Raw genomic sequence first — 12,027 nt, 5'->3', positions numbered from 1 at the left:
TTTGCACTTTCCACTGCAAATCTACCATTCCAGTGTTTTACTTGCTATATTGTATTTACTTCGCCACCATGGCCTTTTTTGCCTTTACCTCCCTTATCTCACCTCATTTGCTCACTTTGTATATAGACTTAATTTTCTACTATATTATTGACTGTATGTTTGTTTTACTCCATGTGTAACTCTGTTGTTGTATGTGTCAAACTGCTTGCTTAATCTTGGCCAGGTCGCAATTGTAAATGAGAACTTGTTCTCAACTTGCCTACCTAGTTAAATAAAGGTGAAATAAAAACATTTACATTTTTTTATTTATCAAATGTGGTCACTGGCTATTGTATAGAGAAAGAGATTGATGTTGGATGTCCTTATGTGAAGGCCTACCTTTTTTATATTTGTGTAGATTCAAGGATCAACAGCGGGATGACATCTACAACCTGAAGGAAAAGATGAAAACCGTGCAGGAAAGGAGTGATGGTAATGTAGTCATTTTGTGTTTGCAGTAATGTAGTCAAAGAAAGGTTGAATAGTTCTTACCTCTGCTGTTCATTTCATTACAGATGCAAAGGTATATGTGGACCTGCTGAAGAAAGACCGACAATGAAAACAAAATTCACAATGATTTTAAGTCAAAATGTTTCTCTTATTGCAATTTCACAAATGTATGTTATAGCTGAAATGTGACATTTTACTTGTTACAGAGACAATGCACTCCTCTTAGGGAGTGTAACTTTCCTTTGTGGCTGTGAAAATATCTTGTTTCAGTTCCTTTTTATGTCTGTTATCCCCACAGATCAACCCGACGGTAGCTTTTTCAGTTGGACTTGATGAAGTTTGTACCTTTTTATTATACAGTGCATTCAGACCGTTGACTTTTTCCACATATTGTTAAGTTACAGCCTTATTTTAAAACGTAAAAAATAAAATAAAAAATCCCTTATCTACATACAATACCCCATAATGACAAAATAAAAACAGGTTTTTAGACATGTTTGATGGAAATATTACGTTTACATAAGTATGCAGACCTTTACTTAGTACTTTGCTGAAGCACCTTTTGGCAGCGATTACAGCCTCGCGTCTTCGTGGGTATAACACTACTAGCTTGGCACACCTGTGTTTGGGGAGTTTCTAACATTCTTCTCTGCAGATCCTTTCAAGCTCTGTCAGGTTGGATGGGGAGCGTCGCTGCACAGCTATTTTCAGGTCTCTACAGAGATGTTCGATCAGGTTCAAGTGCAGGCTCTGGCTGGGCCACTCAAGAACATTCAGTCTTGCAGAAATGTTTTGTTACCCTTCCCCAGATCTGTGTGTTGACGCAATCCTGTCTCGGAGCTCTACAGACAATTCCTTTTACCTCATGGCTTGGTTTTTGCTCTTACATGCACTGTCAACTGTGAGACCTTATACAAACAAGTGTGTGCCTTTCCAAATCATGTCCAATCAATTGAATTTACCACAGGTGGAGTCAATCAAGTAGTAGAAACATCTCAAGGATGATCAAAGGAAACAGGATGCACATTAGTTTAATTTCGAGTCTCATAGCAAAGGGTCTGAATACTTATGTAAATAAGGTATTTCTGTTTTTTGTTTTTGAATACATTTGCAAAAATTTCTAAACACCTTTTTTCACTTTGCCATTATGGGGTATTGTGTGTAGATTGATGTGGAAAAAAATGTTTAATCGATTTTTAGATTAAGACTGTAACGTAACATGTGAAAAAAGTAAATATGTCTGTATTCTTTCTGAATGCACTCTACCTAGTTCCTGTTTTAACCAAAGGTATGTTTTTCAGTTAGACTTGATGGTGGGACTCTTGGACCCTATGGCACCACTATCACCTTAGTCACAAGAAAGTCAATATAAACATTGGCAACGGCTACAACACAAACACATGCACTTTCTTTATGTCATCTTCTCTGATTGTCATTTTGATCACAATAAGCTTTCCCTCCTCCACAATGTCTTTCCTCTCAATGGTCTCTCTCTCTCTCTCTGTCACATGGATCTTTACAGCCCCAGTTAAATGAGTCTACTAATTAACTTTCAACTACTACAAGAGAAATGGAACAGCTATTGCCAATGGATATGATCACAACTCCAGCGATGGTGATGACATGGTGAGCACCGTGTCCTTGGAGGTCGGGAATTGGGTCTGGGTGACCCTCATCGATCGCGCTCCCATTGGGGGTGAGGAACTGATCACCACCTTCAATGGCTTTCTGCTCTTCCCCATGTGAGGAGAGAGCAGGGCCCGCATTCATAAAGCGTCTCAGAGTAGGAGTGCTGATCTAGGATCCGTTTTCCCTTTTTTAGATCATAATGAATCAAGGCCCTGGTGTGTAGAAGCAATACAGTGTAGAGAACCTTACATATGTGTCTGTACAGCCAATGTTAGAAATGTCAACTTTGCATATTTTAGATTCTTCGAAGGAGCCACCCTTTGCCTTGATGACAGCTTTGCACACTCTTTGCATTCTCTCAACAAACCTGGAATGCTTTTCCAACAGTCTTGAAGGAGTTCCCACATATGCCTTCACTCTGCGGTCCAACTCATCCCAAACCATCTCAGTTGAAAAACAAATGATAGTCCCACTAAGCGCAAACCAGATGGGATGGCGTATCGCTGCAGAATGCTGTGGTAGCCATGCTGGTTAAGTGTGCCTTGAATTCTACGAAAATCCCCAACAGTGTCACCAGCAAAGCACCCCATACCATCACACCTCCTCCTCCATGCTTCACGATGGGAACCACACATGCGGAGATCATCCGTTCACCTACTCTGCATCTCACAAAGACACGACGGATGGAAACAAAAATCTCAAATTTAGACTCAATAGACCAAAGGACAGATTTCCACCGGTCTAATGTCCATTGCTTGTGTTTCTTGGCTCTAGCAAGTCTCTTCTTATTATTGGTGTCCTTTAGTTGTTTCTTTGCAGCAATTCGACCATGAAGGCCTGATTCACGTAGTCTCCTCTGAACAGTTGACGTTGAGATGTGTCTGTTATTTGAACTCAGTGAAGCATTTATTTGGGCTGCGATTTCTGAGGCTGGTAATTCTAATTAATTTATCCTCTGCAGCAGAGGTATCTCTGGGTCTTCCTTTCCTGTGGCGGTCCTCATGAGAGCCAGTTTCATCGTAGCGCACTTGAAGAAATGTTCACATTTTCCAGATTGACTGACATTCATGTCTTAAAATAATGATGGACTGTATCTCTTTCCTTATTTGAGCTGTTCTTGCCATAATATGGACTTGGTATTTTACCAAATAGGGCTATCTTCTGTATACCACAACACAACTGATTGGCTCAAATGCATTCAATTGGAAAAAAATTGCAAAAATGTACTTTTAACAAGGCACATCTGTTAATTGAAACACATTCCAGGCGACTACCTCATGAAGCTGGTTGAGAGAATGCCAAGAGTGTGCAAAGCTGTCATCAAGGCAAAGGGTGGCTCCTTTGAAGAATCTCGAATATAAAGTATATTTTGATTTGATTAACACTTTTTTGCTTACTACATATGTGTTATTTCATAGTTTTGATGTCTTCAGTATTATTCCACAATGTAGAAAATAGTAAAAATAAAGAAAAACCCTTGAATGAGTAGGTGTGTCCAAACTTTTGACTGGTACTGTATATGCCCCCATCTGTCTCTCCCTCCACGCCTCCACCTCTCTGCCCCCCTCCCTCTGTCTGCCCTACACCCATCTCTCCTCCCCTTCTCTCTGTGCCTCAGGCATGCTGATTGCACTGTATAGATCGGTCTGTCCATTTCTCCGTTCTGTATGTTGACACCAGACCAGGTCCCACTCACAGGTGGCACCATAATTGGGGAGGACGTGCTCATTGTAATGGCTGAAATGTAATCAATGCAATTGTATCGAATACATCAAAGACATGTTTTCCATGTGATATTCCATTCCAGCCATGATTATGAGCCGTCCTCAACTCAGCAGCCTCCTGTGGACCATCCTCCTATGTAGCCTACTAACACATACACTACATATACAAAGCATGTGGACACCTCTTCAAATTAGTTGATTCGGCTATTTCAGCCACACCTGTTGCTGACAATTGTATAAACTCGAGCACACAGCCATGCGATCTCCATAGACAAACATTGTCAGTAGAATGGCCTTACTGAAAAGCTCAGTGACTTTCAATGTGGCACCGTCATAGGATGCCACCTTTCAAACAAGTCAGTTCCTAAAATCTCTGCCCTCCTAGAGCTGCCCCGGTCCACTGTAAGTACGGGACTGCCGAGTGCTGAAGCGCAAGGTGCGTAAACATCGTCTGTCCTCGGTTGCAACACTCACTACCAAGTTCCAAACTGCTTCTGGAAGCAACGTCAGCACAATAACTGTTTCCTCGGGAGCTTCATGAAATGTGTTTCCACGGCTGAGCAGTCGCACACAAGCCTAAGATCACCATGCGCAATGCTAACCGTCGGTTGGAGTATTGTAAAGCTCACAAACCATTGGACTCTGGAGCAGTGGAAACGTGTTCTCTGGAGTGATGAATACCGCTTCACCATTTGGCAGTCCAACGGAATAATCTGGGTTTGGCGGATGCCAGGAGAACGCTTCTAGCCCCAATGCATAGTGCCAACTGTAAAGTTTGGTGGAGGAAGAATAATGGTCTGGGGCTGTTTTTCATTGTTCGGGCCAGGCCCCTTAGTTCCAGTGAAGGGAAATCTTAACGCTACAGCATACAATGACATTGTAGACGATTCTCTGCTTCCAACTTTGTGGCAATAGTTTGGAGAAGGCCCTTTCCTGTTTCAGCATGACATTGCCCAAGTGCACAAAGCGAGGTCCATACAGAAAAGGTTTGTCGAGATCGGTGTGGAAGAACTTGACTGGTCTGCACAGAGCCCTGACCTCAACCCCATTGAACACCTTTGGGGTGAACTGGAATGCCGACTGCGAGCCAGGCCTAATCGCCCAACATCAGTGCCCGACCTTACTAAGGCTGTTGTGGCTGAATGGGAGCAAGTCCCCGCAGCAATGTTCCAGCATCTAGTGGAAAGCCTTCCCAGAAGAGTTGAGGCTGTTATAGCAGCAAAGGGGGGACCAATTCCATATTAATGCCCATGATTTTGGAATAAGATGTTCAACAAGGAGGTGTCCACATACGTTTGGTCAGGTAGTGTATGTTGTTTGAGAGTGGATGGCATAAGGCTATGAGTAAAGTTAGTTTCATGGGAAAAAGAACACGAGAGAAGAGAAATAGGGTGGAAAAGGAGTAGAAGGGGGGCCCTGGGTGAAAAAGTTTGGGAACCCCTGACTTATATCTCTAGAGATGAAAGAAGTCTGTTATTGTAGTGTGTGTGTGTGTGTGTGTGTGTGTGTGTGTGTGTGTGTGTGTGTGTGTGTGTGTGTGTGTGTGTGTGTGTGTGTGTGTGTGTGTGTGTGTGTGTGTGTGTGAGAGAGAGAGAGCGTGAGTGTATTGTTGAGACAGCTGCAGAACTTTGGAAGAAGTGGAGGGGGGTTTGTTTTGTTTTCCTGAGGCATTGGCAGCTAGGGGGTGTGTCCCTGCTCCAACGTGATTGGCCCTGCGGACGATTGCATTGGGAGTGAAATCACAACATCCTGCCTGACCTACTTGATGGAAAATTTCACCCCAAAACTATGTTTTGGTATTTGTTAAGTAATCAAACATTAGGAACACCTTACTAATATTGAGTTGCACCCCCCACCCCACCCCTTTTGCCCTCAGAACCAAATTTGTCAGGGCATGGACCCTTCAAGTTCTCGAAAGCGTTCCAGAGGGATGTTGGCCCATGTTGACTCCAAAGCTTCGCACAGTTGTGTCAAGTTGGCTGCATGTCCTTTGGGTGGTGGACCATTCTTGATACACACAGGGAACTGTTGAGCATGAAAAACCCAGCAGCATTGCAGTTCTTGACACAAACCGGTGTGGCTGACACCTACCACCATACCCCATTCAAAGGCACTTAAATATTTTGTCTTGCCCTTTCACCCTCTGAATGGCACACATACACAATCCATGTCTCAATTGTTTCAAGGCTTAAAAATCCTTCTTTAACTTGTCTCCTCCCCTTTATCTACACTGATTAAAGTGTATTGAAAGCAGGGGCATTCACCATGACATCAGGACTGTTTCTTTCACACTGCCTCTCTCTCCCTCTTTCCCACTTTCTTTCTGTTACTCCCTCACTCTTTTCCAATTTTTTCCCCACTCCTCTCTCTGCACCTCACCTTTTGGCTCTCTATTGCTCCCACCCTCTCGCTCTCTCTGTCCCCCTCTCTCTCTTTCCCTCTCTCGCTCTGTTCCTTTCTTTCTCCCACTTTCTCTCCTCTCTCTTTTCTTCACTCTCTCGCACCCTCCCCCTGTCAAATTTGTAAAGCATGGGAATTTTCCAAGATAAAAAAAAAACAGACATTGCGGATGTTAGATTTATCACTTAAAATGCACTTTGTGTTTTTCAAAAGCAGATGTATAGTCAGCTTTGTGGTCCTATGTGGTGTATTGTGTTATACAGAGATATTCCTGGTTGACTACCACTCTGTGGATCTATTCTGGACTAACACTGTGTTGTCTGACCTCGATAATGGCTCAGGAGGGAGAGAGGGTGGGAGAGGGATGGAAAGAGCGGTAGAGAAACTGATAATGACAGAGGATGTATGGAGGGAGGAATATAAAAGCGAGGGACAGCATCAGAGGGAGATATAACTAATCCTCTCCCTCCCTCCATCCCTCCGTGACTGTGCATCGCCAAAGGGAGAAAAAAGGCAGCAAAACAAACAGCCCTAAGCACTAGCTCCCCCTCCTCTCTTCTCCTCCTCCCCTCCTCCTCCTCTACTCCACGACCACACTGTCACACACAGACTCCCTCTCTTTCCCTCTCACTCATTTCTTCTAAAATACTCCCTCACTTCCTACTTCCCTCCTGTCCCCCTTGACCTGTTTCTGTCCTCTCCTTTCTCCTAAACATTGGTTTTGTTCTCTTCTGGAGTTCTCTTCTCATTGACATTCAGTCCAGCTCTGAGGCTAGTTGCAGGGCAACCACAGCACAATACCATTCGTAAATGCAAATACGCACGCACACACACAACACACACACACATACGCATGCATGCACACACACACTGCCCAGTGGGAGACGCTGATAAATCGCCCTCTGGGCTTACAGCTCCCTCTCTCCTTCTCTCTCCCCCTCTTTCTCTCGCTCCCTCTCCCCTGTCCCATAACCTCCCTGGCGCTACAAAGCGCTCCTCTTTCATCTCACCCAATTCTCATCCCATCTCCCACTCTCTCTTAGCCACAATGACCTCTGTTTAGGTTACATTCTCTTCATCATATTAGTATTCTGTCCTCCCATCTCCCAACCAACTACCTGGTACTAAATAATACTAGTTGTAGCCAGCTCCAGCATCTCCAAGGTAATCTGGCCTACCAGCAGCCTACTCTCTCTTCAAACCTATATGCAGTAGCAATTGAGACTGGGAACGAGGTTCTCTCCAAGGAGTTAACCAAGAGTGTTATCAGTGCTGTGTGTGTCCTCAGAGTTTGCTATTTAACAATACAGTTTTTGTGACAAACCATCAAACTGACAAACCATCAACAGAAACCCATTTAACTTGAATTTTTCATTCAGTACATTGGAATTTAACGGTAAAAGTAATCTTTCTGTGCAAAACGTCATCACGCACAGCTTTTTATCTGCAAAAAGTCAGTTTGATGGGAAGATATCTCTGGTGGGAATTGTTGTTTTAAGCAGATTTGAAGAAGATTTTATAATATTCACATGAAAATCTTTTGCATTTTGCATGGAAACCTAGCTATATACTGACCAGTTGAATCCAGGTGAAAGCTATGATCCCTTATTGATGTGACTGGTTCAATCCACTTCAGTGTAGATGAAGAGACGACGGGTTAAAGAAGGATTTTTAAACCTTGACAATTGAGAGATGGATTGTGTACGAATTGAGGCTGTTCTGAGGGTAAAAGGGGGTGGAGGGAGGAATATTCAATATTAGGAAGATGTTCCAAATGTTTTGTACTCTCAGTATATAATAACAAAGCATTGTATCATAAACTACATATAACTAACATATTATTTACTAACATATTAACATAACAAAATCGTATAATAATGTAATTTAATAAAATCACATTAGACACTGAACAAAAATATAAACGCAACAAGTGTTAGTTCCATGTTTCATGAGCTGAAATAAAAGATCCCAGAAATGTTCCATATGCACAAAAATCGTATTTTTCTCAAATTTTGTGCACAAATTTCTTTTACATCCCTGTTAGTGAGCGTTTCTCCTTTGCCAAGATAATCCATCCACATGACAGGTGTGGCATATCAAGAAGCTGATTAAACAGCACGATCAATACACAGGTGCACCTTGTGCTGGGGACAATAAAAGGCCACTCTAAAATGTGCAGTTTTGTCACACAACACAATGCCATAGATGTGTCAAGTTTTGAGGGAGTGTGCAATTGGCATGCTGGCTGTAGGAATGTCCACCAGAGCTGTTGCCAGAGAATTGAATGTTCATTTCTCTACCATAAGCCGCCTCCAACATTGTTTTAGAGAATTTGGCAGTACGTCCAACCGGCCCCACAACTGCAGACCATGTGTAACCATGCCAGCGCAGGACCTCCACATCTGCCTTCTTTACCAGCAGGATCATCTGAGACCAGCCACCCGGACTGCTGATGGAACTGAGGAGTATTTCTGTCTTTAATAAAGCCCTTTTCTGGGAAAAAACTAATTCTGATTGGGTGGGCCTGGCTCCCAAGTGGGTGGGCCTATGCCCTCCCAGGCCCACCCATGGCTGCGTCCCTGTCATGTAAAATCTGTAGATTAGGGCCTAATGAATTTATTTAAATTAACTGATTTCCTTATATGAACTGTAACTCAATAAAATCGTTGAAATTGTTGTGTTTATATTTTTGTTCTATATATATATATATATATATATATATATCAGATTATATACTATGACATTGTTGAATACTCGTTTCGCATTCTAGAGCATGCATTCAATGGCTATAGTTCCTTCTTACATGTTCTATGTTTGAGCTGCTTTTGAAGAAAAAAGTTTAATTGAAAACATTATTGGCATTGTTGAATTTGATTTTCATAATAGCAAATATAGGCCTGATGGTTTGGTTAGCTAAACTAGCAAGTCAGTTTGTTTGCTGACCAAGGCAACTGCTGTAGTAGCTGTCTAGTAAACTTGCTGGCTACTTCAGTGGATGTTGAACACATTTCTACCTGTTAAATTTTATCCATGGTATGAAAGGGATAATGAACTCAGTGCTCTTTGTGTTCTCTGGAAAATAATGAACGATGAAAGGTTAGCTCCGCTAGTAAATCATCATGTAATACACCTTCCAAGTCGTTCATTATTTTCCATAGAATGCATAGCCCCTTGTTGATTATCCCTTACATAATATACTAAGATCATATCATATACTAAAACCAAAGTGAGTTACTTCCCCTATCGTGGCCTTTGCTCGGAATGTGAGGGTTGGTTGAATACAAATTGACTCAGGGAGAGAGAATCATCTGTTGAACATTTCCTTCATATCTCCTGTTCCGGGAATCTTACAAAACCTTTTCCACATGTCCTCTATCTCTCCATCCTCATCCCTCCATCTGTCATCCACTCCTTTATTTGTCTCCACTCTATCAGTCTTTTTTACACCCTGTCCTCCTTTTATTCACTATTTTCAACGCTTTTCTACTGATCACCATCTGTCCTCCCGAAATCCTGTCCGTAATAAAAGAGGGATGAATAATTATCTTTTATCATCACTTTTTTTTAATTTTCTGTTCCATCTGTCAGTCTGTCCATTCTGATTTGAGGACCTCTGTTTCTCGGAGACAGATCATGTGAGGGACATGCTGATCCCTTAGCTATCACAGGAACTGTGGAGTGAACATGAGCCTATAAGAGAAAGCAGCGCAGAGAAGACAGGACTAGGGAGGACTAGGAGGAGAGGAATGGAGAGAGTAGAGGAGGGAGGAGAGGAATGGAGAGAGTAGAGGAGGGAGGAGAGGAATGGAGAGTAGAGGTATGATGAGTCCTAGATAAGAATGTCTCATTAGTCAGATATGCCCAGACCTGCTCATACTCTGTAAACACACACTCCACTTGCATACCATATTGAAAAGCAAATAGCTATGCATTGAATACTTACAATCTTCCAATTGAGCACATACGTTAGTTCAATGTCTAGTTTTGATTTACATTTGGTTGAGATGTCAACTAACGTGAAATCAGCCCAAAAATGTCAACCGTCATTGGATTTGGGTTCAAAGTTGGGTAAAAACATGACTAAATTCCCTTACATTGATGCCTTTTTGCAAATCCAATCAGTTTTCCACATTGATTCAACATCATCACGTGCCATTTTTTGGGTTGAAATGATGTGGACAACATTGATTCAACCAGTTTTTGTCCAGTGGATTTTTATATCAAATCTGCAAAATAACTTACTGACATGTACACAGGCATACATGCAATCATTCTGATTGCATATCCAAAAGTAGCAAAACAGCTATTTATGCATTGAACCTACCTTTGCAAAATTACTTACATGTAGACACAGGCAGAGACACACACACAGAGAGAGAAACTCCTCTATTACCCCCACACATGTCACCTCATCTTGATTACAAACAGCTCAAAGACATTCTGGACTGGAACATTCCCACTTTGAATTTTTTATTCACAAGCACAGTCCATGTAATGATTAACTGAAATCACATGGCAACCGAGACAAACAAACAAACCAACATGAATAATGCCCATTTTAACACTCAAGGTCAAATATGGTTAAAGTCCTTATGTATTTCCTGATAAACACAAACAATGAACATTGTTCTAGCCAATAAAAACGGCATACAGAGGAAAATCCTGACATAACATCCTCCCATACAAGTCTGTATCACTGTTAACTTTGTAAAATCTTGTGTGCCACATTTCATCGTAGCCTCAGTGTAAAACTGTCATTGCACAGTGCCACCTGCTGATGTAAATATAGCAGTACAGCACCCTCTCAGCTATCCTCCAGTTCAGTGGTTTTCAAACCTCTAGGGCGGGGGTCGGTAACCCGCGGCTCTAGAGCCGCATGCGGCTCTTTAGCGCCGCCCTAGTGGCTCCCTGGAGCTTTTTCAAAAATATGAAAATGGAAAAAGATGGTGTGAATATACACTGCTCAAAAAAATAAAGGGAACACTTAAACAACACAATGTAACTCCAAGTCAATCACACTTATGTGAAATCAAACTGTCCACTTAGGAAGCAACACTGATTGACAATACATTTCACATGCTGTTCTGCAAATGGAATAGACAACAGGTGGAAATTATAGGCAATTAGCAAGACACCCCCAATAAAGGAGTGGTTCTGCAGGTGGGGACCACAGACCACTTCTCAGTTCCTATGTTTCCTGGCTGATGTTTTGGTCACTTTTGAATGCTGGCGGTGCTTTCACTCTAGTGGTAGCATGAGACGGAGTCTACAACCCACACAAGTGGCTCAGGTAGTGCAGCTCATCCAGGATGGCACATCAATGCGAGTTGTGGCAAAAAGGTTTGCTGTGTCTGTCAGCGTAGTGTCCAGAGCATGGAGGCGCTACCAGGAGACAGGCCAGTACATCAGGAGATGTGGAGGAGGCCGTAGGAGGGCAACAACCCAGCAGCAGGACCGCTACCTCCGCCTTTGTGCAAGGAGGAGCAGGAGAAGCACTGCCAGAGCCCTGCAAAATGACCTCCAGCAGGCCACAAATGTGCATGTGTCTGCTCAAACAGTCAGAAACAGACTTCATGAGGGTGGTATGAGGGCCCGACGTCCACAGGTGGGGGTTGTGCTTACAGCTCAACACCGTGCAGGACGTTTGGCATTTGCCAGAGAACACCAAGATTGGCAAATTCGCCACTGGCGCCCTGTGCTCTTCACAGATGAAAGCAGGCTCACACTGAGCACATGTGACAGACGTGACAGAGTCTGGAGACGCCGTGGAGAACGTTCTGCTGCA

At 42.7% G+C, this 12,027-nt stretch overlaps 1 protein-coding gene across 5 annotated transcripts in view; it reads right to left on the bottom strand.

Annotated features, from left to right (window-relative positions):
• LOC106608986 (protein NDRG2) overlaps positions 1 to 10,694 on the bottom strand; it is a 72,419-nt gene extending 61,725 nt beyond the window's left edge. For 2 of the 5 annotated variants that reach the window (XM_014207294.2, XM_045721795.1), the window contains exons 1-3: positions 10,585 to 10,694; positions 532 to 577; positions 379 to 431 (exon numbers count right to left, since the gene is read on the bottom strand). The gene's annotated coding sequence lies outside the window, so the exon portion shown is untranslated. Of the gene's footprint in view, positions 1 to 378; positions 432 to 531; positions 578 to 10,566 lie in introns of all 5 variants that reach the window. The other 3 variants (XM_014207295.2, XM_045721793.1, XM_045721794.1) reach the window with 3 other exon arrangements.
• Between the last annotated feature and the right edge of the window lie 1,333 nt (positions 10,695 to 12,027).

Source organism: Salmo salar, chromosome ssa07 (assembly GCF_905237065.1).
Source record: "Salmo salar chromosome ssa07, Ssal_v3.1, whole genome shotgun sequence".
Lineage (NCBI taxonomy): Eukaryota > Metazoa > Chordata > Actinopteri > Salmoniformes > Salmonidae > Salmo > Salmo salar.
Note: the sequence above shows the minus strand (reverse complement) of the source record. Positions and strands in the feature narration are given on the sequence as shown.